This window comes from Neolamprologus brichardi, chromosome 14 (genome assembly GCF_056152115.1).
Source record: "Neolamprologus brichardi isolate AB-2024 chromosome 14, ASM5615211v1, whole genome shotgun sequence".
Taxonomy (NCBI): domain Eukaryota; kingdom Metazoa; phylum Chordata; class Actinopteri; order Cichliformes; family Cichlidae; genus Neolamprologus; species Neolamprologus brichardi.
The window spans coordinates 35,851,125-35,870,718 of NC_142117.1; the positions used below are offsets into that span (position 1 = coordinate 35,851,125).

Below are 19,594 nucleotides of genomic sequence, written 5' to 3' on the forward strand. Positions count from 1 at the left end.
AAGGCGCGGCCTAAGATCTGCCCCTTCAGCCAAGCAAACAGGGCCTACCGTGACGCCGGAAGCCGGGACGAGGAGTCACTGCGGCTTCCTGCGAGGCCAAAGAAACACACACTCTGGCTTCTCTTCAAAACGTACAAGTCTTTCGCCTTTTACTAAAGACTTCCGTGGAGAGTGAGGCTAAGGAGTTGCACCTATTTTTGGCAGGGTCTGCCTTCTGGCTGGGCCCTCTCCTCGTTGTTCAATAGAAGAAATAGAAGATAGCGCGCAGTTCAAGAGAGCTCCGCAGGGCTCTGAGCTACTGTGGGTGGGCGGAGATTTGAAGCAGAGCCCTCCCTGTGAGCCAAGTGATAGAGCGCACCGTCACAAGCGAGAAGTGTCCCGAGAAGGCGGCTCAGCCAGGAACCTGCAGGAGGCCATCGCTTCTCGGCCTTTTGGCTAAGGTCAAGTGTAGTGTCTGTTCTTATCAGTTTAATATCTGATACGCCCCCGATTCGGGGGCAACGTATTAAACGCATTTTTAGAACAGGGAGCCGAATAAGGGGCTCGCTCCGTTCGGTCCACGCATCCACCCGTTATTGCAGCGCCTCCGGGAACGGTGCCTCCTTTGCTGACTTTGTGCAAAAGCAAGAAAGCCAAACAAAGTAAGGTCTGGCAAGCCAAGAGCCAGAAAGCAGCCTGAAGCTGCGAACGTGCTCCTCTCCAGTCACCCCTCTCCAGTCACAGTCGAACTCTGGAGCAGAGAAGGCGGGGCCTAAGATCTGCCCCTTCAGCCAAGCAAACAGGGCCTACCGTGACGCCGGAAGCCGGGACGAGGAGTCACTGCGGCTTCCTGCGAGGCCAAAGAAACACACACTCTGGCTTCTCTTCAAAACGTACAAGTCTTTCGCCTTTTACTAAAGACTTCCGTGGAGAGTGAGGCTAAGGAGTTGCACCTATTTTTGGCAGGGTCTGCCTTCTGGCTGGGCCCCCTCCTCGTTGTTGAATAGAAGAAAGCGCGCAGTTCCAGGGAGCTCCGCAGGCCTGTGACCTACTGTGGGTGGGCGGAGATTTGAAGCGGAGCCCTCCCTGTGAGCCAAGTGAAAGAGCGCACCGTCACAAGCGAGAAGTGTCCCGAGAAGGCGGCTCAGCCAGGAACCTGCAGGAGGCCATCGCTTCTCGGCCTTTTGGCTAAGATCAAGTGTAGTATCTGTTCTTATCAGTTTAATATCTGATACGCCCCCGATTGGGGGGCAACGTATTAAACGCATTTTTAGAACAGGGAGTCGAATAAGGGGCTCGCTCCGTTCGCTCCACGCATCGACCCGGTATTGCAGCGCCTCCGGGAACGGTGCCCCCTTTGCTGACTTTGTGCAAAAGCAAGAAAGCCAAACAAAGTAAGGTCTGCCAAGCCAAGAGCCAGAAAGCAGCCAGAAAGCAGCCTGAAGCCGCGAACGTGCTCCTCTCCAGTCACAGTCGAACTCTGGAGCAGAGAAGGCGGGGCCTAAGATCTGCCCCTTCAGCCAAGCGCGCAGTTCCAGGGAGCTCCGCAGGCCTGTGAGCTACTGTGGGTGGGCGGAGATTTGAAGCGGAGCCCTCCCTGTGAGCCAAGTGAAAGAGCGCACCGTCACAAGCGAGAAGTGTCCCGAGAAGGCGGCTCAGCCAGGAACCTGCAGGAGGCCATCGCTTCTCGGCCTTTTGGTTAAGATCAAGTGTAGTATCTGTTCTTATCAGTTTAATATCTGATACGCCCCCGATTCGGGGGCAACGTATTAAACGCATTTTTAAAACAGGGAGCCGAATAAGGGGCTCGCTCCGTTCGCTCCACGCATCGACCCGGTATGGCAGCGCCTCCGGGAACGGTGCCCCCTTTGCTGACTTTGTGCAAAAGCAAGAAAGCCAAACAAAGTAAGGTCTGCCAAGCCAAGAGCCAGAAAGCAGCCTGAAGCCGCGAACGTGCTCCTCTCCAGTCACAGTCGAACTCTGGAGCAGAGAAGGCGGGGCCTAAGATCTGCCCCTTCAGCCAAGCAAACAGGGCCTACCGTGACGCCGGAAGCCGGGACGAGGAGTCACTGCGGCTTCCTGCGAGGCCAAAGAAACACACACTCTGGCTTCTCTTCAAAACGTACAAGTCTTTCGCCTTTTACTAAAGACTTCCGTGGAGAGTGAGGCTAAGGAGTTGCACCTATTTTTGGCAGGGTCTGCCTTCTGGCTGGGCCCTCTCCTCGTTGTTCAATAGAAGAAAGCGCGCAGTTCCAGGGAGCTCCGCAGGCCTGTGAGCTACTGTGGGTGGGCGGAGATTTGAAGCGGAGCCCTCCCTGTGAGCCAAGTGAAAGAGCGCACCGTCACAAGCGAGAAGTGTCCCGAGAAGGCGGCTCAGCCAGGAACCTGCAGGAGGCCATCGCTTCTCGGCCTTTTGGCTAAGATCAAGTGTAGTATCTGTTCTTATCAGTTTAATATCTGATACGCCCCCGATTCGGGGGCAACGTATTAAACGCATTTTTAGAACAGGGAGCCGAATAAGGGGCTCGCTCCGTTCGGTCCACGCATCCACCCGTTATTGCAGCGCCTCCGGGAACGGTGCCCCCTTTGCTGACTTTGTGCAAAAGCAAGAAAGCCAAACAAAGTAAGTCTGGCAAGCCAAGAGCCAGAAAGCAGCCTGAAGCCGCGAACGTGCTCCTCTCCAGTCACCCCTCTCCGGTCACAGTCGAACTCTGGAGCAGAGAAGGCGCGGCCTAAGATCTGCCCCTTCAGCCAAGCAAACAGGGCCTACCGTGACGCCGGAAGCCGGGACGAGGAGTCACTGCGGCTTCCTGCGAGGCCAAAGAAACACACACTCTGGCTTCTCTTCAAAACGTACAAGTCTTTCGCCTTTTACTAAAGACTTCCGTGGAGAGTGAGGCTAAGGAGTTGCACCTATTTTTGGCAGGGTCTGCCTTCTGGCTGGGCCCTCTCCTCGTTGTTCAATAGAAGAAAGTGCGCAGTTCCAGGGAGCTCCGCAGGCCTGTGAGCTACTGTGGGTGGGCGGAGATTTGAAGCGGAGCCCTCCCTGTGAGCCAAGTGAAAGAGCGCACCGTCACAAGCGAGAAGTGTCCCGAGAAGGCGGCTCAGCCAGGAACCTGCAGGAGGCCTTTTGGCTAAGATCAAGTGTAGTATCTGTTCTTATCAGTTTAATATCTGATACGCCCCCGATTGGGGGGCAACGTATTAAACGCATTTTTAGAACAGGGAGTCGAATAAGGGGCTCGCACTTTGTGCAAAAGCAAGAAAGCCAAACAAAGTAAGGTCTGCCAAGCCAAGAGCCAGAAAGCAGCCTGAAGCCGCGAACGTGCTCCTCTCCAGTCACAGTCGAACTCTGGAGCAGAGAAGGCGGGGCCTAAGATCTGCCCCTTCAGCCAAGCAAACAGGGCCTACCGTGACGCCGGAAGCCGGGACCAGGAGTCACTGCGGCTTCCTGCGAGGCCAAAGAAACACACACTCTGGCTTCTCTTCAAAACGTACAAGTCTTTCACCTTTTACTAAAGACTTCCGTGGAGAGTGAGGCTAAGGAGTTGCACCTATTTTTGGCAGGGTCTGCCTTCTGCCTTCTGGCTGAGCCCTCTCCTCGTTGTTCAATAGAAGAAAGCGCGCAGTTCCAGGGAGCTCCGCAGGCCTGTGAGCTACTGTGGGTGGGCGGAGATTTGAAGCGGAGCCCTCCCTGTGAGCCAAGTGAAAGAGCGCACCGTCACAAGCGAGAAGTGTCCCGAGAAGGCGGCTCAGCCAGGAACCTGCAGGAGGCCATCGCTTCTCGGCCTTTTGGCTAAGATCAAGTGTAGTATCTGTTCTTATCAGTTTAATATCTGATATGCCCCCGATTCGGGGGCAACGTATTAAACGCATTTTTAGAACAGGGAGCCGAATAAGGGGCTCGCTCCGTTCACTCCACGCATCGACCCGGTATTGCAGCGCCTCCGGGAACGGTGCCCCCTTTGCTGACTTTGTGCAAAAGCAAGAAAGCCAAACAAAGTAAGGTCTGCCAAGCCAAGAGCCAGAAAGCAGCCTGAAGCCGCGAACGTGCTCCTCTCCAGTCACACTCGAACTCTGGAGCAGAGAAGGCGGGGCCTAAGATCTGCCCCTTCAGCCAAGCAAACAGGGCCTACCGTGACGCCGGAAGCCGGGACGAGGAGTCACTGCGGCTTCCTGCGAGGCCAAAGAAACACACACTCTGGCTTCTCTTCAAAACGTACAAGTCTTTCGCTTTTTACTAAAGACTTCCGTGGAGAGTGAGGCTAAGGAGTTGCACCTATTTTTGGCAGGGTCTGCCTTCTGGCTGGGCCCTCTCCTCGTTGTTCAATAGAAGAAAGCGCGCAGTTCCAGGGAGCTCCGCAGGCCTGTGAGCTTCTGTGGGTGGGCGGAGATTTGAAGCGGAGCCCTCCCTGTGAGCCAAGTGAAAGAGCGCACCGTCACAAGCGAGAAGTGTCCCGAGAAGGCGGCTCAGCCAGGAACCTGCAGGAGGCCATCGCTTCTCGGCCTTTTGGCTAAGATCAAGTGTAGTATCTGTTCTTATCAGTTTAATATCTGATACGCCCCCGATTCGGGGGCAACGTATTAAACGCATTTTTAGAACAGGGAGCCGAATAAGGGGCTCGCTCCGTTCGCTCCACGCATCGACCCGGTATTGCAGCGCCTCCGGGAACGGTGCCCCTTTGCTGACTTTGTGCAAAAGCAAGAAAGCCAAACAAAGTAAGGTCTGCCAAGCCAAGAGCCAGAAAGCAGCCTGAAGCCGCGAACGTGCTCCTCTCCAGTCACAGTCGAACTCTGGAGCAGAGAAGGCGGGGCCTAAGATCTGCCCCTTCAGCCAAGCAAACAGGGCCTACCGTGACGCCGGAAGCCGGGACGAGGAGTCACTGCGGCTTCCTGCGAGGCCAAAGAAACACACACTCTAGCTTCTCTTCAAAACGTACAAGTCTTTCGCCTTTTACTAAAGACTTCCGTGGAGAGTGAGGCTAAGGAGTTGCACCTATTTTTGGCAGAGTCTGCCTTCTGGCTGGGCCCTCTCCTCGTTGTTCAATAGAAGAAAGCGCGCAGTTCTAGGGAGCTCCGCAGGCCTGTGAGCTACTGTGGGTGGGCGGAGATTTGAAGCGGAGCCCTCCCTGTGAGCCAAGTGAAAGAGCGCACCGTCACAAGCGAGAAGTGTCCCGAGAAGGCGGCTCAGCCAGGAACCTGCAGGAGGCCATCGCTTCTCGGCCTTTTGGCTAAGATCAAGTGTAGTATCTGTTCTTATCAGTTTAATATCTGATATGCCCCCGATTCGGGGGCAACGTATTAAACGCATTTTTAGAACAGGGAGCCGAATAAGGGGCTCGCTCCGTTCGCTCCACGCATCGACCTGGTATTGCAGCGCCTCCGGGAACGGTGCCCCCTTTGCTGACTTTGTGCAAAAGCAAGAAAGCCAAACAAAGTAAGGTCTGCCAAGCCAAGAGCCAGAAAGCAGCCTGAAGCCGCGAACGTGCTCCTCTCCAGTCACAGTCGAACTCTGGAGCAGAGAAGGCGGGGCCTAAGATCTGCCCCTTCAGCCAAGCAAACAGGGTCTACCGTGACGCCGGAAGCCGGGACCAGGAGTCACTGCGGCTTCCTGCGAGGCCAAAGAAACACACACTCTGGCTTCTCTTCAAAACGTACAAGTCTTTCGCCTTTTACTAAAGACTTCCGTGGAGAGTGAGGCTAAGGAGTTGCACCTATTTTTGGCAGGGTCTGCCTTCTGGCTGGGCCCTCTCCTCGTTGTTCAAAAGAAGAAATAGAAGATAGCGCGCAGTTCAAGAGAGCTCCGCAGGGCTCTGAGCTACTGTGGGTGGGCGGAGATTTGAAGCAGAGCCCTCCCTGTGAGCCAAGTGATAGAGCGCACCGTCACAAGCGAGAAGTGTCCCGAGAAGGCGGCTCAGCCAGGAACCTGCAGGAGGCCATCGCTTCTCGGCCTTTTGGCTAAGATCAAGTGTAGCATTTGTTCTTATCAGTTTAATATCTGATACGCCCCCGATTCGGGGGCAACGTATTAAACGCATTTTTAGAACATGGAGCCGAATAAGGGGCTCGCTCCATTCGCTCCACGCATCGACCCGGTATTGCAGCGCCTCCGGGAACGGTGCCCCCTTTGCTGACTTTGTGCAAAAGCAAGAAAGCCAAACAAAGTAAGGTCTGCCAAGCCAAGAGCCAGAAAGCAGGCTGAAGCCGCGAACGTGCTCCTCTCCAGTCACCCCTCTCCAGTCACAGTCGAACTCTGGAGCAGAGAAGGCGGGGCCTAAGATCTGCCCCTTCAGCCAAGCAAACAGGGCCTACCGTGACGCCGGAAGCCGGGACGAGGAGTCACTGCGGCTTCCTGCGAGGCCAAAGAAACACACACTCTGGCTTCTCTTCAAAACGTACAAGTCTTTCGCCTTTTACTAAAGACTTCCGTGGAGAGTGAGGCTAAGGAGTTGCACCTATTTTTGGCAGGGTCTGCCTTCTGGCTGGGCCCTCTCCTCGTTGTTCAATAGAAGAAAGCGCGCAGTTCCAGGGAGCTCCGCAGGCCTGTGAGCTACTGTGGGTGGGCGGAGATTTGAAGCGGAGCCCACCCTGTGAGCCAAGTGAAAGAGCGCACCGTCACAAGCGAGAAGTGTCCCGAGAAGGCGGCTCAGCCAGGAACCTGCAGGAGGCCATCGCTTCTCGGCCTTTTGGCTAAGATCAAGTGTAGTATCTGTTCTTATCAGTTTAATATCTGATACGCCCCCGATTCGGGGGCAACGTGTTAAAGGCATTTTTAGAACAGGGAGCCGAATAAAGGGCTCGCTCCGTTCGCTCCACGCATCGACCCGGTATTGCAGCGCCTCCGGGAACGGTGCCCCCTTTGCTGACTTTTTGCAAAAGCAAGAAAGCCAAACAAAGTAAGGTCTGCCAAGCCAAGAGCCAGAAAGCAGCCTGAAGCCGCGAACGTGCTCCTCTCCAGTCACAGTCGAACTCTGGAGCAGAGAAGGCGGAGCCTAAGATCTGTCCCTTCAGCCAAGCAAACAGGGCCTACCGTGACGCCGGAAGCCGGGACGAGGAGTCACTGCGGCTTCCTGCGAGGCCAAAGAAACACACACTCTGGCTTCTCTTCAAAACGTACAAGTCTTTCGCCTTTTACTAAAGACTTCCGTGGAGAGTGAGGCTAAGGAGTTGCACCTATTTTTGGCAGGGTCTGCCTTCTGGCTGGGCCCTCTCCTCGTTGTTCAATAGAAGAACGCGCTCAGTTCCAGGGAGCTCCGCAGGCCTGTGAGCTACTGTGGGTGGGCGGAGATTTGAAGCGGAGTCCTCCCTGTGAGCCAAGTGAAAGAGCGCACCGTCACAAGCGAGAAGTGTCCCGAGAAGGCGGCTAAGCCAGGAACCTGCAGGAGGCCATCGCTTCTCGGCCTTTTGGCTAAGATCAAGTGTAGTATCTGTTCTTATCAGTTTAATATCTGATACGCCCCCGATTCGGGGGCAACGTATTAAACGCATTTTTAGAACAGGGAGCCAAATAAGTGGCTCGCTCCGTTCGCTCCACGCATCGACCCGGTATTGCAGCGCCTCCGGGAACAGTGCCCCCTTTGCTAACTTTGTGCAAAAGCAAGAAAGCCAAACAAAGTAAGGTCTGCCAAGCCAAGAGCCAGAAAGCAGCCTGAAGCCGCGAACGTGCTCCTCTCCAGACACAGTCGAACTCTGGAGCAGAGAAGGCGGAGCCTAAGATCTGCCCCTTCAGCCAAGCAAACAGGGACTACCGTGACGCCGGAAGCCGGGACGAGGAGTCACTGCGGCTTCCTGCGAGGCCAAAGAAACACACACTCTGGCTTCTCTTCAAAACGTACAAGTCTTTCGCCTTTTACTAAAGACTTCCGTGGAGAGTGAGGCTAAGGAGTTGCACCTATTTTTGGCAGGGTCTGCCTTCTGGCTGGGCCCTCTCCTCGTTGTTCAATAGAAGAAAGCGCGCAGTTCCAGGGAGCTCTGCAGGCCTTTGAGCTACTGTGGGTGGGCGGCGATTTGAAGCGGAGCCCTCCCTGTGAGCCAAGTGAAAGAGCGCACCGTCACAAGCGAGAAGTGTCCCGAGAAGGCGGCTCAGCCAGGAACCTGCAGGAGGCCATCGCTTCTCGGCCTTTTGGTTAAGATCAAGTGTAGTATCTGTTCTTATCAGTTTAATATCTGATACGCCCCCGATTCGGGGGCAACGTATTAAACGCATTTTTAGAACAGGGACCCGAATAAGGGGCTCGCTCCGTTCGCTCCACGCATCAACCCGGTATTGCAGCGCCTCCGGGAACGGTGCCCCCTTTGCTGACTTTGTGCAAAAGCAAGAAAGCCAAACAAAGTAAGGTCTGCCAAGCCAAGAGCCAGAAAGCAGCCTGAAGCCGCGAACGTGCTCCTCTCCAGTCACAGTCGAACTCTGGAGCAGAGAAGGCGGAGCCTAAGATCTGCCCCTTCAGCCAAGCAAACAGGGCCTACCGTGACGCCGGAAGCCGGGACGAGGAGTCACTGCGGCTTCCTACGAGGCCAAAGAAACACACACTCTGGCTTCTCTTCAAAACGTACAAGTCTTTCGCCTTTTACTAAAGACTTCCGTGGAGAGTGAGGCTAAGGAGTTGCACCTATTTTTGGCAGAGTCTGCCTTCTGGCTGGGCCCTCTCCTCGTTGTTCAATAGAAGAAAGCGCGCAGTTCCAGGGAGCTCCGCAGGCCTGTGAGCTACTGTGGGTGGGCGGAGATTTGAAGCGGAGCCCTCCCTGTGAGCCAAGTAAAAGAGCGCACCGTCACAAGCGAGAAGTGTCCCGAGAAGGCGGCTCAGCCAGGAACCTGCAGGAGGCCATCGCTTCTCGGTCTTTTGGCTAAGATCAAGTGTAATATCTGTTCTTATCAGTTTAATATCTGATACGCCCCCGATTCGGGGGCAACGTATTAAACGCATTTTTAGAACAGAGATCCGAATAAGGGGCTCGCTCCGTTGGCTCCTCGCATCGACCCGGTATTGCAGCGCCTCCGGGAACGGTGCCCCCTTTGCTGACTTTGTGCAAAAGCAAGAAAGCCAAACAAAGTAAGGTCTGCCAAGCCAAGAGCCAGAAAGCAGCCTGAAGCCGCGAACGTGCTCCTCTCCAGTCACAGTCGAACTCTGGAGCAGAGAAGGCGGGGCCTAAGATCTGCCCCTTCAGCCAAGCAAACAGGGCCTACCGTGACGCCGGAAGCCGGGACGAGGAGTCACTGCGGCTTCCTGCGAGGCCAAAGAAACACACACTCTGGCTTCTCTTCAAAACGTACAAGTCTTTCGCCTTTTACTTCCGTGGAGAGTGAGGCTAAGGAGTTGCACCTATTTTTGGCAGGGTCTGCCTTCTGGCTGGGCCCCCTCCTCGTTGTTCAATAGAAGAAAGCGCGCAGTTCCAGGGAGCTCCGCAGGCCTGTGAGCTACTGTGGGTGGGCGGAGATTTGAAGCGGAGCCCACCCTGTGAGCCAAGTGAAAGAGCGCACCGTCACAAGCGAGAAGTGTCCCGAGAAGGCGGCTCAGCCAGGAACCTGCAGGAGGCCATCGCTTCTCGGCCTTTTGGCTAAGATCAAGTGTAGTATCTGTTCTTATCAGTTTAATATCTGATACGCCCCCGATTCGGGGGCAACGTATTAAACGCATTTTTAGAACAGGGAGCCGAATAAGGGGCTCGCTCCGTTCGCTCCACGCATCGACCCGGTATTGCAGCGCCTCCGTGAACGGTGCCCCCTTTGCTGACTTTGTGCAAAAGCAAGAAAGCCAAACAAAGTAAGGTCTGCCAAGCCAAGAGCCAGAAAGCAGCCTGAAGCCGCGAACGTGCTCCTCTCCAGTCACAGTCGAACTCTGGAGCAGAGAAGGCGGGGCCTAAGATCTGCCCCTTCAGCCAAGCAAACAGGGCCTACCGTGACGCCGGAAGCCGGGACCAGGAGTCACTGCGGCTTCCTGCGAGGCCAAAGAAACACACACTCTAGCTTCTCTTCAAAACGTACAAGTCTTTCGCCTTTTACTAAAGACTTCCGTGGAGAGTGAGGCTAAGGAGTTGCACCTATTTTTGGCAGAGTCTGCCTTCTGGCTGGGCCCTCTCCTCGTTGTTCAATAGAAGAAAGCGCGCAGTTCTAGGGAGCTCCGCAGGCCTGTGAGCTACTGTGGGTGGGCGGAGATTTGAAGCGGAGCCCTCCCTGTGAGCCAAGTGAAAGAGCGCACCGTCACAAGCGAGAAGTGTCCCGAGAAGGCGGCTCAGCCAGGAACCTGCAGGAGGCCATCGCTTCTCGGCCTTTTGGCTAAGATCAAGTGTAGTATCTGTTCTTATCAGTTTAATATCTGATACGCCCCCGATTCGGGGGCAACGTATTAAACGCATTTTTAGAACAGGGAGCCGAATAAGGGGCTCGCTCCGTTCGGTCCACGCATCCACCCGTTATTGCAGCGCCTCCGGGAACGGTGCCCCCTTTGCTGACTTTGTGCAAAAGCAAGAAAGCCAAACAAAGTAAGTCTGCCAAGCCAAGAGCCAGAAAGCAGCCTGAAGCCGCGAACGTGCTCCTCTCCAGTCACAGTCGAACTCTGGAGCAGAGAAGGCGGAGCCTAAGATCTGCCCCTTCAGCCAAGCAAACAGGGCCTACCGTGACGCCGGAAGCCGGGACGAGGAGTCACTGCGGCTTCCTACGAGGCCAAAGAAACACACACTCTGGCTTCTCTTCAAAACGTACAAGTCTTTCGCCTTTTACTAAAGACTTCCGTGGAGAGTGAGGCTAAGGAGTTGCACCTATTTTTGGCAGGGTCTGCCTTCTGGCTGGGCCCCCTCCTCGTTGTTCAATAGAAGAAAGCGCGCAGTTCCAGGGAGCTCCGCAGGCCTGTGAGCTACTGTGGGTGGGCGGAGATTTGAAGCGGAGCCCACCCTGTGAGCCAAGTGAAAGAGCGCACCGTCACAAGCGAGAAGTGTCCCGAGAAGGCGGCTCAGCCAGGAACCTGCAGGAGGCCATCGCTTCTCGGCCTTTTGGCTAAGATCAAGTGTAGTATCTGTTCTTATCAGTTTAATATCTGATACGCCCCCGATTCGGGGGCAACGTATTAAATGCATTTTTAGAACAGGGAGCCGAATAAGGGGCTCGCTCCGTTCGCTCCACGCATCGACCCGGTATTGCAGCGCCTCCGTGAACGGTGCCCCCTTTGCTGACTTTGTGCAAAAGCAAGAAAGCCAAACAAAGTAAGGTCTGCCAAGCCAAGAGCCAGAAAGCAGCCTGAAGCCGCGAACGTGCTCCTCTCCAGTCACAGTCGAACTCTGGAGCAGAGAAGGCGGGGCCTAAGATCTGCCCCTTCAGCCAAGCAAACAGGGCCTACCGTGACGCCGGAAGCCGGGACGAGGAGTCACTGCGGCTTCCTGCGAGGCCAAAGAAACACACACTCTAGCTTCTCTTCAAAACGTACAAGTCTTTCGCCTTTTACTAAAGACTTCCGTGGAGAGTGAGGCTAAGGAGTTGCACCTATTTTTGGCAGAGTCTGCCTTCTGGCTGGGCCCTCTCCTCGTTGTTCAATAGAAGAAAGCGCGCAGTTCTAGGGAGCTCCGCAGGCCTGTGAGCTACTGTGGGTGGGCGGAGATTTGAAGCGGAGCCCTCCCTGTGAGCCAAGTGAAAGAGCGCACCGTCACAAGCGAGAAGTGTCCCGAGAAGGCGGCTCAGCCAGGAACCTGCAGGAGGCCATCGCTTCTCGGCCTTTTGGCTAAGATCAAGTGTAGTATCTGTTCTTATCAGTTTAATATCTGATACGCCCCCGATTCGGGGGCAACGTATTAAACGCATTTTTAGAACAGGGAGCCGAATAAGGGGCTCGCTCCGTTCGCTCCACGCATCGACCTGGTATTGCAGCGCCTCCGGGAACGGTGCCCCCTTTGCTGACTTTGTGCAAAAGCAAGAAAGCCAAACAAAGTAAGGTCTGCCAAGCCAAGAGCCAGAAAGCAGCCTGAAGCCGCGAACGTGCTCCTCTCCAGTCACAGTCGAACTCTGGAGCAGAGAAGGCGGGGCCTAAGATCTGCCCCTTCAGCCAAGCAAACAGGGTCTACCGTGACGCCGGAAGCCGGGACCAGGAGTCACTGCGGCTTCCTGCGAGGCCAAAGAAACACACACTCTGGCTTCTCTTCAAAACGTACAAGTCTTTCGCCTTTTACTAAAGACTTCCGTGGAGAGTGAGGCTAAGGAGTTGCACCTATTTTTGGCAGGGTCTGCCTTCTGGCTGGGCCCTCTCCTCGTTGTTCAAAAGAAGAAATAGAAGATAGCGCGCAGTTCAAGAGAGCTCCGCAGGGCTCTGAGCTACTGTGGGTGGGCGGAGATTTGAAGCAGAGCCCTCCCTGTGAGCCAAGTGATAGAGCGCACCGTCACAAGCGAGAAGTGTCCCGAGAAGGCGGCTCAGCCAGGAACCTGCAGGAGGCCATCGCTTCTCGGCCTTTTGGCTAAGATCAAGTGTAGCATTTGTTCTTATCAGTTTAATATCTGATACGCCCCCGATTCGGGGGCAACGTATTAAACGCATTTTTAGAACATGGAGCCGAATAAGGGGCTCGCTCCATTCGCTCCACGCATCGACCCGGTATTGCAGCGCCTCCGGGAACGGTGCCCCCTTTGCTGACTTTGTGCAAAATCAAGAAAGCCAAACAAAGTAAGGTCTGCCAAGCCAAGAGCCAGAAAGCAGGCTGAAGCCGCGAACGTGCTCCTCTCCAGTCACCCCTCTCCAGTCACAGTCGAACTCTGGAGCAGAGAAGGCGGGGCCTAAGATCTGCCCCTTCAGCCAAGCAAACAGGGCCTACCGTGACGCCGGAAGCCGGGACGAGGAGTCACTGCGGCTTCCTGCGAGGCCAAAGAAACACACACTCTGGCTTCTCTTCAAAACGTACAAGTCTTTCGCCTTTTACTAAAGACTTCCGTGGAGAGTGAGGCTAAGGAGTTGCACCTATTTTTGGCAGGGTCTGCCTTCTGGCTGGGCCCTCTCCTCGTTGTTCAATAGAAGAAAGCGCGCAGTTCCAGGGAGCTCCGCAGGCCTGTGAGCTACTGTGGGTGGGCGGAGATTTGAAGCGGAGCCCACCCTGTGAGCCAAGTGAAAGAGCGCACCGTCACAAGCGAGAAGTGTCCCGAGAAGGCGGCTCAGCCAGGAACCTGCAGGAGGCCATCGCTTCTCGGCCTTTTGGCTAAGATCAAGTGTAGTATCTGTTCTTATCAGTTTAATATCTGATACGCCCCCGATTCGGGGGCAACGTGTTAAAGGCATTTTTAGAACAGGGAGCCGAATAAAGGGCTCGCTCCGTTCGCTCCACGCATCGACCCGGTATTGCAGCGCCTCCGGGAACGGTGCCCCCTTTGCTGACTTTTTGCAAAAGCAAGAAAGCCAAACAAAGTAAGGTCTGCCAAGCCAAGAGCCAGAAAGCAGCCTGAAGCCGCGAACGTGCTCCTCTCCAGTCACAGTCGAACTCTGGAGCAGAGAAGGCGGAGCCTAAGATCTGCCCCTTCAGCCAAGCAAACAGGGCCTACCGTGACGCCGGAAGCCGGGACGAGGAGTCACTGCGGCTTCCTGCGAGGCCAAAGAAACACACACTCTGGCTTCTCTTCAAAACGTACAAGTCTTTCGCCTTTTACTAAAGACTTCCGTGGAGAGTGAGGCTAAGGAGTTGCACCTATTTTTGGCAGGGTCTGCCTTCTGGCTGGGCCCTCTCCTCGTTGTTCAATAGAAGAACGCGCTCAGTTCCAGGGAGCTCCGCAGGCCTGTGAGCTACTGTGGGTGGGCGGAGTCCTCCCTGTGAGCCAAGTGAAAGAGCGCACCGTCACAAGCGAGAAGTGTCCCGAGAAGGCGGCTCAGCCAGGAACCTGCAGGAGGCCATCGCTTCTCGGCCTTTTGGCTAAGATCAAGTGTAGTATCTGTTCTTATCAGTTTAATATCTGATACGCCCCCGATTCGGGGGCAACGTATTAAACGCATTTTTAGAACAGGGAGCCAAATAAGTGGCTCGCTCCGTTCGCTCCACGCATCGACCCGGTATTGCAGCGCCTCCGGGAACAGTGCCCCCTTTGCTAACTTTGTGCAAAAGCAAGAAAGCCAAACAAAGTAAGGTCTGCCAAGCCAAGAGCCAGAAAGCAGCCTGAAGCCGCGAACGTGCTCCTCTCCAGTCACAGTCGAACTCTGGAGCAGAGAAGGCGGAGCCTAAGATCTGCCCCTTCAGCCAAGCAAACAGGGCCTACCGTGACGCCGGAAGCCGGGACGAGGAGTCACTGCGGCTTCCTACGAGGCCAAAGAAACACACACTCTGGCTTCTCTTCAAAACGTACAAGTCTTTCGCCTTTTACTAAAGACTTCCGTGGAGAGTGAGGCTAAGGAGTTGCACCTATTTTTGGCAGGGTCTGCCTTCTGGCTGGGCCCTCTCCTCGTTGTTCAATAGAAGAAAGCGCGCAGTTCCAGGGAGCTCCGCAGGCCTGTGAGCTACTGTGGGTGGGCGGAGATTTGAAGCGGAGCCCTCCCTGTGAGCCAAGTAAAAGAGCGCACCGTCACAAGCGAGAAGTGTCCCGAGAAGGCGGCTCAGCCAGGAACCTGCAGGAGGCCATCGCTTCTCGGTCTTTTGGCTAAGATCAAGTGTAATATCTGTTCTTATCAGTTTAATATCTGATACGCCCCCGATTCGGGGGCAACGTATTAAACGCATTTTTAGAACAGAGATCCGAATAAGGGGCTCGCTCCGTTGGCTCCTCGCATCGACCCGGTATTGCAGCGCCTCCGGGAACGGTGCCCCCTTTGCTGACTTTGTGCAAAAGCAAGAAAGCCAAACAAAGTAAGGTCTGCCAAGCCAAGAGCCAGAAAGCAGCCTGAAGCCGCGAACGTGCTCCTCTCCAGTCACAGTCGAACTCTGGAGCAGAGAAGGCGGGGCCTAAGATCTGCCCCTTCAGCCAAGCAAACAGGGCCTACCGTGACGCCGGAAGCCGGGACGAGGAGTCACTGCGGCTTCCTGCGAGGCCAAAGAAACACACACTCTGGCTTCTCTTCAAAACGTACAAGTCTTTCGCCTTTTACTTCCGTGGAGAGTGAGGCTAAGGAGTTGCACCTATTTTTGGCAGGGTCTGCCTTCTGGCTGGGCCCCCTCCTCGTTGTTCAATAGAAGAAAGCGCGCAGTTCCAGGGAGCTCCGCAGGCCTGTGAGCTACTGTGGGTGGGCGGAGATTTGAAGCGGAGCCCACCCTGTGAGCCAAGTGAAAGAGCGCACCGTCACAAGCGAGAAGTGTCCCGAGAAGGCGGCTCAGCCAGGAACCTGCAGGAGGCCATCGCTTCTCGGCCTTTTGGCTAAGATCAAGTGTAGTATCTGTTCTTATCAGTTTAATATCTGATACGCCCCCGATTCGGGGGCAACGTATTAAACGCATTTTTAGAACAGGGAGCCGAATAAGGGGCTCGCTCCGTTCGCTCCACGCATCGACCCGGTATTGCAGCGCCTCCGTGAACGGTGCCCCCTTTGCTGACTTTGTGCAAAAGCAAGAAAGCCAAACAAAGTAAGGTCTGCCAAGCCAAGAGCCAGAAAGCAGCCTGAAGCCGCGAACGTGCTCCTCTCCAGTCACAGTCGAACTCTGGAGCAGAGAAGGCGGGGCCTAAGATCTGCCCCTTCAGCCAAGCAAACAGGGCCTACCGTGACGCCGGAAGCCGGGACGAGGAGTCACTGCGGCTTCCTGCGAGGCCAAAGAAACACACACTCTGGCTTCTCTTCAAAACGTACAAGTCTTTCGCCTTTTACTAAAGACTTCCGTGGAGAGTGAGGCTAAGGAGTTGCACCTATTTTTGGCAGGGTCTGCCTTCTGGCTGGGCCCTCTCCTCGTTGTTCAATAGAAGAAAGCGCGCAGTTCCAGGGAGCTCCGCAGGCCTGTGAGCTACTGTGGGTGGGCGGAGATTTGAAGCGGAGCCCTCCCTGTGAGCCAAGTAAAAGAGCGCACCGTCACAAGCGAGAAGTGTCCCGAGAAGGCGGCTCAGCCAGGAACCTGCAGGAGGCCATCGCTTCTCGGCCTTTTGGCTAAGATCAAGTGTAGTATCTGTTCTTATCAGTTTAATATCTGATACGCCCCCGATTCGGGGGCAACGTATTAAACGCATTTTTAGAACAGGGAGCCGAATAAGGGGCTCGCTCCGTTCGCTCCACGCATCGACCTGGTATTGCAGCGCCTCCGGGAACGGTGCCCCCTTTGCTGACTTTGTGCAAAAGCAAGAAAGCCAAACAAAGTAAGGTCTGCCAAGCCAAGAGCCAGAAAGCAGCCTGAAGCCGCGAACGTGCTCCTCTCCAGTCACAGTCGAACTCTGGAGCAGAGAAGGCGGGGCCTAAGATCTGCCCCTTCAGCCAAGCAAACAGGGCCTACCGTGACGCCGGAAGCCGGGACGAGGAGTCACTGCGGCTTCCTGCGAGGCCAAAGAAACACACACTCTGGCTTCTCTTCAAAACGTACAAGTCTTTCGCCTTTTACTTCCGTGGAGAGTGAGGCTAAGGAGTTGCACCTATTTTTGGCAGGGTCTGCCTTCTGGCTGGGCCCTCTCCTCGTTGTTCAAAAGAAGAAATAGAAGAAAGCACGCAGTTCCAGCGAGCTCTGCAGGCCTGTGAGCTACTGTGGGTGGGCGGAGATTTGAAGCGGAGCCCTCCCTGTGAGCCAAGTGAAAGAGCGCACCGTCACAAGCGAGAAGTGTCCCGAGAAGGCGGCTCAGCCAGGAACCTGCAGGAGGCCATCGCTTCTCGGCCTTTTGGCTAAGGTCAAGTGTAGTGTCTGTTCTTATCAGTTTAATATCTGATACGCCCCCGATTCGGGGGCAACGTATTAAACGCATTTTTAGAACAGGGAGCCGAATAAGGGGCTCGCTCCGTTCGCTCCACGCATCGACCCGGTATTGCAGCGCCTCCGGGAACGGTGCCCCCTTTGCTGACTTTGTGCAAAAGCAAGAAAGCCAAACAAAGTAAGGTCTGCCAAGCCAAGAGCCAGAAAGCAGCCTGAAGCCGCGAACGTGCTCCTCTCCAGTCACAGTTGAACTCTGGAGCAGAGAAGGCGGGGCCTAAGATCTGCCCCTTCAGCCAAGCAAACAGGGCCTACCGTGACGCCGGAAGCCGGGACGAGGAGTCACTGCGGCTTCCTGCGAGGCCAAAGAAACACACACTCTAGCTTTTCTTCAAAACGTACAAGTTTTTCGCCTTTTACTAAAGACTTCCGTGGAGAGTGAGGCTAAGGAGTTGCACCTATTTTTGGCAGAGTCTGCCTTCTGGCTGGGCCCTCTCCTCGTTGTTCAATAGAAGAAAGCACGCAGTTCTAGGGAGCTCCGCAGGCCTGTGAGCTACTGTGGGTGGGCGGAGATTTGAAGCGGAGCCCTCCCTGTGAGCCAAGTGAAAGAGCGCACCGTCACAAGCGAGAAGTGTCCCGAGAAGGCGGCTCAGCCAGGAACCTGCAGGAGGCCATCGCTTCTCGGCCTTTTGGCTAAGATCAAGTGTAGTATCTGTTCTTATCAGTTTAATATCTGATACGCCCCCGATTCGGGGGCAACGTATTAAACGCATTTTTAGAACAGGGAGCCGAATAAGGGGCTCGCTCCGTTCGCTCCACGCATCGACCCGGTATTGCAGCGCCTCCGGGAACGGTGCCCCCTTTGCTGACTTTGTGCAAAAGCAAGAAAGCCAAACAAAGTAAGGTCTGCCAAGCCAAGAGCCAGAAAGCAGCCTGAAGCCGCGAACGTGCTCCTCTCCAGTCACAGTCGAACTCTGGAGCAGAGAAGGCGGGGCCTAAGATCTGCCCCTTCAGCCAAGCAAACAGGGCCTACCGTGACGCCGGAAGCCGGGACGAGGAGTCACTGCGGCTTCCTGCGAGGCCAAAGAAACACACACTCTGGCTTCTCTTCAAAACGTACAAGTCTTTCGCCTTTTGCTAAAGACTTCCGTGGAGAGTGAGGCTAAGGAGTTGCACCTATTTTTGGCAGGGTCTGCCTTCTGGCTGGGCCCCCTCCTCGTTGTTCAATAGAAGAAAGCGCGCAGTTCCAGGGAGCTCCGCAGGCCTGTGAGCTACTGTGGGTGGGCGGAGATTTGAAGCGGAGCCCTCCCTGTGAGCCAAGTGAAAGAGCGCACCGTCACAAGCGAGAAGTGTCCCGAGAAGGCGGCTCAGCCAGGAACCTGCAGGAGGCCATCGCTTCTCGGCCTTTTGGCTAAGATCAAGTGTAGTATCTGTTCTTATCAGTTTAATATCTGATATGCCCCTGATTCGGGGGCAACGTATTAAACGCATTTTTAGAACAGGGAGCCGAATAAGGGGCTCGCTCCGTTCGCTCCACGCATCGACCCGGTATTGCAGCGCCTCCGGGAACGGTGCCCCCTTTGCTGACTTTGTGCAAAAGCAAGAAAGCCAAACAAAGTAAGGTCTGGCAAGCCAAGAGCCAGAAAGCAGCCTGAAGCTGCGAACGTGCTCCTCTCCAGTCACCCCTCTCCAGTCACAGTCGAACTCTGGAGCAGAGAAGGCGGGGCCTAAGATCTGCCCCTTCAGCCAAGCAAACAGGGCCTACCGTGACGCCGGAAGCCGGGACGAGGAGTCACTGCGGCTTCCTGCGAGGCCAAAGAAACACACACTCTGGCTTCTCTTCAAAACGTACAAGTCTTTCGCCTTTTGCTAAAGACTTCCGTGGAGAGTGAGGCTAAGGAGTTGCACCTATTTTTGGCAGGGTCTGCCTTCTGGCTGGGCCCCCTCCTCGTTGTTCAATAGAAGAAAGCGCGCAGTTCCAGGGAGCTCCGCAGGCCTGTGAGCTACTGTGGGTGGGCGGAGATTTGAAGCGGAGCCCTCCCTGTGAGCCAAGTGAAAGAGCGCACCGTCACAAGCGAGAAGTGTCCCGAGAAGGCGGCTCAGCCAGGAACCTGCAGGAGGCCATCGCTTCTCGGCCTTTTGGCTAAGATCAAGTGTAGTATCTGTTCTTATCAGTTTAATATCTGATATGCCCCTGATTCGGGGGCAACGTATTAAACGCATTTTTAGAACAGGGAGCCGAATAAGGGGCTCGCTCCGTTCGCTCCACGCATCGACCCGGTATTGCAGCGCCTCCGGGAACGGTGCCCCCTTTGCTGACTTTGTGCAAAAGCAAGAAAGCCAAACAAAGTAAGGTCTGGCAAGCCAAGAGCCAGAAAGCAGCCTGAAGCTGCGAACGTGCTCCTCTCCAGTCACCCCTCTCCAGTCACAGTCGAACTCTGGAGCAGAGAAGGCGGGGCCTAAGATCTGCCCCTTCAGCCAAGCAAACAGGGCCTACCGTGACGCCGGAAGCCGGGACGAGGAGTCACTGCGGCTTCCTGCGAGGCCAAAGAAACACACACTCTAGCTTCTCTTCAAAACGTACAAGTCTTTCGCCTTTTACTAAAGACTTCCGTGGAGAGTGAGGCTAAGGAGTTGCACCTATTTTTGGCAGGGTCTGCCTTCTGGCTGGGCCCTCTCCTCGTTGTTCAATAGAAGAAAGCGCGCAGTTCCAGGGAGCTCCGCAGGCCTGTGAGCTACTGTGGGTGGGCGGAGATTTGAAGCGGAGCCCTCCCTGTGAGCCAAGTGAAAGAGCGCACCGTCACAAGCGAGAAGTGTCCCGAGAAGGCGGCTCAGCCAGGAACCTGCAGGA

At 55.3% G+C, this 19,594-nt stretch overlaps 50 non-coding genes and 4 pseudogenes across 50 annotated transcripts; all 54 read left to right on the plus strand.

Moving 5' to 3' along the window:
• The first annotated feature begins 108 nt into the window (after positions 1-108).
• Positions 109-221, plus strand: LOC148099504 (U5 spliceosomal RNA). Its single transcript, XR_015720367.1, has one exon. It is a non-coding gene; the product is annotated as a U5 spliceosomal RNA (small nuclear RNA).
• Positions 222-415: 194 nt separating this feature from the next.
• LOC148099505 (U2 spliceosomal RNA) lies at positions 416-606 on the plus strand. The gene has a single exon (XR_015720223.1). It is a non-coding gene; the product is annotated as a U2 spliceosomal RNA (small nuclear RNA).
• A 243-nt stretch (positions 607-849) lies between these two features.
• LOC148099506 (U5 spliceosomal RNA) lies at positions 850-962 on the plus strand. The gene has a single exon (XR_015720368.1). It is a non-coding gene; the product is annotated as a U5 spliceosomal RNA (small nuclear RNA).
• Positions 963-1,147: 185 nt separating this feature from the next.
• Positions 1,148-1,338, plus strand: LOC148099507 (U2 spliceosomal RNA). The gene has a single exon (XR_015720062.1). It is a non-coding gene; the product is annotated as a U2 spliceosomal RNA (small nuclear RNA).
• A 320-nt stretch (positions 1,339-1,658) lies between these two features.
• LOC148099508 (U2 spliceosomal RNA) lies at positions 1,659-1,849 on the plus strand. The gene has a single exon (XR_015720125.1). It is a non-coding gene; the product is annotated as a U2 spliceosomal RNA (small nuclear RNA).
• Positions 1,850-2,078: 229 nt separating this feature from the next.
• Positions 2,079-2,191, plus strand: LOC148099509 (U5 spliceosomal RNA). Its single transcript, XR_015720369.1, has one exon. It is a non-coding gene; the product is annotated as a U5 spliceosomal RNA (small nuclear RNA).
• Positions 2,192-2,376: 185 nt separating this feature from the next.
• On the plus strand, positions 2,377-2,567 carry LOC148099510 (U2 spliceosomal RNA). The gene has a single exon (XR_015720183.1). It is a non-coding gene; the product is annotated as a U2 spliceosomal RNA (small nuclear RNA).
• Positions 2,568-2,809: 242 nt separating this feature from the next.
• LOC148099511 (U5 spliceosomal RNA) lies at positions 2,810-2,922 on the plus strand. The gene has a single exon (XR_015720370.1). It is a non-coding gene; the product is annotated as a U5 spliceosomal RNA (small nuclear RNA).
• A 169-nt stretch (positions 2,923-3,091) lies between these two features.
• Positions 3,092-3,265, plus strand: LOC148099512 (U2 spliceosomal RNA; annotated as a pseudogene).
• A 185-nt stretch (positions 3,266-3,450) lies between these two features.
• On the plus strand, positions 3,451-3,563 carry LOC148099513 (U5 spliceosomal RNA). The gene has a single exon (XR_015720530.1). It is a non-coding gene; the product is annotated as a U5 spliceosomal RNA (small nuclear RNA).
• A 192-nt stretch (positions 3,564-3,755) lies between these two features.
• On the plus strand, positions 3,756-3,946 carry LOC148099514 (U2 spliceosomal RNA). Its single transcript, XR_015720659.1, has one exon. It is a non-coding gene; the product is annotated as a U2 spliceosomal RNA (small nuclear RNA).
• A 229-nt stretch (positions 3,947-4,175) lies between these two features.
• On the plus strand, positions 4,176-4,288 carry LOC148099515 (U5 spliceosomal RNA). The gene has a single exon (XR_015720510.1). It is a non-coding gene; the product is annotated as a U5 spliceosomal RNA (small nuclear RNA).
• A 185-nt stretch (positions 4,289-4,473) lies between these two features.
• LOC148099516 (U2 spliceosomal RNA) lies at positions 4,474-4,664 on the plus strand. The gene has a single exon (XR_015720652.1). It is a non-coding gene; the product is annotated as a U2 spliceosomal RNA (small nuclear RNA).
• Positions 4,665-4,892: 228 nt separating this feature from the next.
• Positions 4,893-5,005, plus strand: LOC148099517 (U5 spliceosomal RNA). Its single transcript, XR_015720430.1, has one exon. It is a non-coding gene; the product is annotated as a U5 spliceosomal RNA (small nuclear RNA).
• A 185-nt stretch (positions 5,006-5,190) lies between these two features.
• On the plus strand, positions 5,191-5,381 carry LOC148099518 (U2 spliceosomal RNA). Its single transcript, XR_015720626.1, has one exon. It is a non-coding gene; the product is annotated as a U2 spliceosomal RNA (small nuclear RNA).
• Positions 5,382-5,610: 229 nt separating this feature from the next.
• Positions 5,611-5,723, plus strand: LOC148099519 (U5 spliceosomal RNA). Its single transcript, XR_015720371.1, has one exon. It is a non-coding gene; the product is annotated as a U5 spliceosomal RNA (small nuclear RNA).
• A 194-nt stretch (positions 5,724-5,917) lies between these two features.
• LOC148099520 (U2 spliceosomal RNA) lies at positions 5,918-6,108 on the plus strand. The gene has a single exon (XR_015720107.1). It is a non-coding gene; the product is annotated as a U2 spliceosomal RNA (small nuclear RNA).
• Positions 6,109-6,351: 243 nt separating this feature from the next.
• Positions 6,352-6,464, plus strand: LOC148099521 (U5 spliceosomal RNA). Its single transcript, XR_015720372.1, has one exon. It is a non-coding gene; the product is annotated as a U5 spliceosomal RNA (small nuclear RNA).
• Positions 6,465-6,649: 185 nt separating this feature from the next.
• Positions 6,650-6,840, plus strand: LOC148099522 (U2 spliceosomal RNA). The gene has a single exon (XR_015720084.1). It is a non-coding gene; the product is annotated as a U2 spliceosomal RNA (small nuclear RNA).
• Positions 6,841-7,069: 229 nt separating this feature from the next.
• On the plus strand, positions 7,070-7,182 carry LOC148099523 (U5 spliceosomal RNA). The gene has a single exon (XR_015720373.1). It is a non-coding gene; the product is annotated as a U5 spliceosomal RNA (small nuclear RNA).
• Positions 7,183-7,367: 185 nt separating this feature from the next.
• On the plus strand, positions 7,368-7,558 carry LOC148099524 (U2 spliceosomal RNA). Its single transcript, XR_015720091.1, has one exon. It is a non-coding gene; the product is annotated as a U2 spliceosomal RNA (small nuclear RNA).
• A 229-nt stretch (positions 7,559-7,787) lies between these two features.
• Positions 7,788-7,900, plus strand: LOC148099525 (U5 spliceosomal RNA). The gene has a single exon (XR_015720374.1). It is a non-coding gene; the product is annotated as a U5 spliceosomal RNA (small nuclear RNA).
• Positions 7,901-8,085: 185 nt separating this feature from the next.
• Positions 8,086-8,276, plus strand: LOC148099526 (U2 spliceosomal RNA). Its single transcript, XR_015720159.1, has one exon. It is a non-coding gene; the product is annotated as a U2 spliceosomal RNA (small nuclear RNA).
• Positions 8,277-8,505: 229 nt separating this feature from the next.
• On the plus strand, positions 8,506-8,618 carry LOC148099527 (U5 spliceosomal RNA). The gene has a single exon (XR_015720219.1). It is a non-coding gene; the product is annotated as a U5 spliceosomal RNA (small nuclear RNA).
• Positions 8,619-8,803: 185 nt separating this feature from the next.
• On the plus strand, positions 8,804-8,994 carry LOC148099528 (U2 spliceosomal RNA). Its single transcript, XR_015720165.1, has one exon. It is a non-coding gene; the product is annotated as a U2 spliceosomal RNA (small nuclear RNA).
• Positions 8,995-9,223: 229 nt separating this feature from the next.
• LOC148099529 (U5 spliceosomal RNA) lies at positions 9,224-9,329 on the plus strand (annotated as a pseudogene).
• Positions 9,330-9,514: 185 nt separating this feature from the next.
• LOC148099530 (U2 spliceosomal RNA) lies at positions 9,515-9,705 on the plus strand. Its single transcript, XR_015720675.1, has one exon. It is a non-coding gene; the product is annotated as a U2 spliceosomal RNA (small nuclear RNA).
• A 229-nt stretch (positions 9,706-9,934) lies between these two features.
• LOC148099531 (U5 spliceosomal RNA) lies at positions 9,935-10,047 on the plus strand. The gene has a single exon (XR_015720431.1). It is a non-coding gene; the product is annotated as a U5 spliceosomal RNA (small nuclear RNA).
• Positions 10,048-10,232: 185 nt separating this feature from the next.
• On the plus strand, positions 10,233-10,423 carry LOC148099532 (U2 spliceosomal RNA). Its single transcript, XR_015720184.1, has one exon. It is a non-coding gene; the product is annotated as a U2 spliceosomal RNA (small nuclear RNA).
• A 228-nt stretch (positions 10,424-10,651) lies between these two features.
• On the plus strand, positions 10,652-10,764 carry LOC148099533 (U5 spliceosomal RNA). The gene has a single exon (XR_015720375.1). It is a non-coding gene; the product is annotated as a U5 spliceosomal RNA (small nuclear RNA).
• A 185-nt stretch (positions 10,765-10,949) lies between these two features.
• On the plus strand, positions 10,950-11,140 carry LOC148099534 (U2 spliceosomal RNA). Its single transcript, XR_015720670.1, has one exon. It is a non-coding gene; the product is annotated as a U2 spliceosomal RNA (small nuclear RNA).
• Positions 11,141-11,369: 229 nt separating this feature from the next.
• On the plus strand, positions 11,370-11,482 carry LOC148099535 (U5 spliceosomal RNA). Its single transcript, XR_015720432.1, has one exon. It is a non-coding gene; the product is annotated as a U5 spliceosomal RNA (small nuclear RNA).
• Positions 11,483-11,667: 185 nt separating this feature from the next.
• Positions 11,668-11,858, plus strand: LOC148099536 (U2 spliceosomal RNA). The gene has a single exon (XR_015720642.1). It is a non-coding gene; the product is annotated as a U2 spliceosomal RNA (small nuclear RNA).
• A 229-nt stretch (positions 11,859-12,087) lies between these two features.
• LOC148099537 (U5 spliceosomal RNA) lies at positions 12,088-12,200 on the plus strand. Its single transcript, XR_015720376.1, has one exon. It is a non-coding gene; the product is annotated as a U5 spliceosomal RNA (small nuclear RNA).
• A 194-nt stretch (positions 12,201-12,394) lies between these two features.
• Positions 12,395-12,585, plus strand: LOC148099538 (U2 spliceosomal RNA). The gene has a single exon (XR_015720109.1). It is a non-coding gene; the product is annotated as a U2 spliceosomal RNA (small nuclear RNA).
• Positions 12,586-12,828: 243 nt separating this feature from the next.
• On the plus strand, positions 12,829-12,941 carry LOC148099539 (U5 spliceosomal RNA). The gene has a single exon (XR_015720377.1). It is a non-coding gene; the product is annotated as a U5 spliceosomal RNA (small nuclear RNA).
• A 185-nt stretch (positions 12,942-13,126) lies between these two features.
• LOC148099540 (U2 spliceosomal RNA) lies at positions 13,127-13,317 on the plus strand. Its single transcript, XR_015720086.1, has one exon. It is a non-coding gene; the product is annotated as a U2 spliceosomal RNA (small nuclear RNA).
• A 229-nt stretch (positions 13,318-13,546) lies between these two features.
• Positions 13,547-13,659, plus strand: LOC148099541 (U5 spliceosomal RNA). Its single transcript, XR_015720378.1, has one exon. It is a non-coding gene; the product is annotated as a U5 spliceosomal RNA (small nuclear RNA).
• A 172-nt stretch (positions 13,660-13,831) lies between these two features.
• On the plus strand, positions 13,832-14,022 carry LOC148099542 (U2 spliceosomal RNA). Its single transcript, XR_015720092.1, has one exon. It is a non-coding gene; the product is annotated as a U2 spliceosomal RNA (small nuclear RNA).
• A 229-nt stretch (positions 14,023-14,251) lies between these two features.
• Positions 14,252-14,364, plus strand: LOC148099543 (U5 spliceosomal RNA). Its single transcript, XR_015720379.1, has one exon. It is a non-coding gene; the product is annotated as a U5 spliceosomal RNA (small nuclear RNA).
• A 185-nt stretch (positions 14,365-14,549) lies between these two features.
• Positions 14,550-14,740, plus strand: LOC148099544 (U2 spliceosomal RNA). Its single transcript, XR_015720166.1, has one exon. It is a non-coding gene; the product is annotated as a U2 spliceosomal RNA (small nuclear RNA).
• A 229-nt stretch (positions 14,741-14,969) lies between these two features.
• On the plus strand, positions 14,970-15,075 carry LOC148099545 (U5 spliceosomal RNA; annotated as a pseudogene).
• Positions 15,076-15,260: 185 nt separating this feature from the next.
• Positions 15,261-15,451, plus strand: LOC148099546 (U2 spliceosomal RNA). Its single transcript, XR_015720676.1, has one exon. It is a non-coding gene; the product is annotated as a U2 spliceosomal RNA (small nuclear RNA).
• Positions 15,452-15,680: 229 nt separating this feature from the next.
• On the plus strand, positions 15,681-15,793 carry LOC148099547 (U5 spliceosomal RNA). The gene has a single exon (XR_015720380.1). It is a non-coding gene; the product is annotated as a U5 spliceosomal RNA (small nuclear RNA).
• A 185-nt stretch (positions 15,794-15,978) lies between these two features.
• On the plus strand, positions 15,979-16,169 carry LOC148099548 (U2 spliceosomal RNA). The gene has a single exon (XR_015720643.1). It is a non-coding gene; the product is annotated as a U2 spliceosomal RNA (small nuclear RNA).
• A 229-nt stretch (positions 16,170-16,398) lies between these two features.
• LOC148099549 (U5 spliceosomal RNA) lies at positions 16,399-16,504 on the plus strand (annotated as a pseudogene).
• A 194-nt stretch (positions 16,505-16,698) lies between these two features.
• Positions 16,699-16,889, plus strand: LOC148099550 (U2 spliceosomal RNA). The gene has a single exon (XR_015720145.1). It is a non-coding gene; the product is annotated as a U2 spliceosomal RNA (small nuclear RNA).
• A 229-nt stretch (positions 16,890-17,118) lies between these two features.
• LOC148099551 (U5 spliceosomal RNA) lies at positions 17,119-17,231 on the plus strand. Its single transcript, XR_015720517.1, has one exon. It is a non-coding gene; the product is annotated as a U5 spliceosomal RNA (small nuclear RNA).
• Positions 17,232-17,416: 185 nt separating this feature from the next.
• On the plus strand, positions 17,417-17,607 carry LOC148099552 (U2 spliceosomal RNA). The gene has a single exon (XR_015720612.1). It is a non-coding gene; the product is annotated as a U2 spliceosomal RNA (small nuclear RNA).
• A 229-nt stretch (positions 17,608-17,836) lies between these two features.
• On the plus strand, positions 17,837-17,949 carry LOC148099553 (U5 spliceosomal RNA). The gene has a single exon (XR_015720505.1). It is a non-coding gene; the product is annotated as a U5 spliceosomal RNA (small nuclear RNA).
• Positions 17,950-18,134: 185 nt separating this feature from the next.
• Positions 18,135-18,325, plus strand: LOC148099554 (U2 spliceosomal RNA). The gene has a single exon (XR_015720649.1). It is a non-coding gene; the product is annotated as a U2 spliceosomal RNA (small nuclear RNA).
• A 243-nt stretch (positions 18,326-18,568) lies between these two features.
• On the plus strand, positions 18,569-18,681 carry LOC148099555 (U5 spliceosomal RNA). Its single transcript, XR_015720506.1, has one exon. It is a non-coding gene; the product is annotated as a U5 spliceosomal RNA (small nuclear RNA).
• A 185-nt stretch (positions 18,682-18,866) lies between these two features.
• On the plus strand, positions 18,867-19,057 carry LOC148099556 (U2 spliceosomal RNA). The gene has a single exon (XR_015720650.1). It is a non-coding gene; the product is annotated as a U2 spliceosomal RNA (small nuclear RNA).
• Positions 19,058-19,300: 243 nt separating this feature from the next.
• LOC148099557 (U5 spliceosomal RNA) lies at positions 19,301-19,413 on the plus strand. The gene has a single exon (XR_015720468.1). It is a non-coding gene; the product is annotated as a U5 spliceosomal RNA (small nuclear RNA).
• Positions 19,414-19,594: the final 181 nt, after the last annotated feature.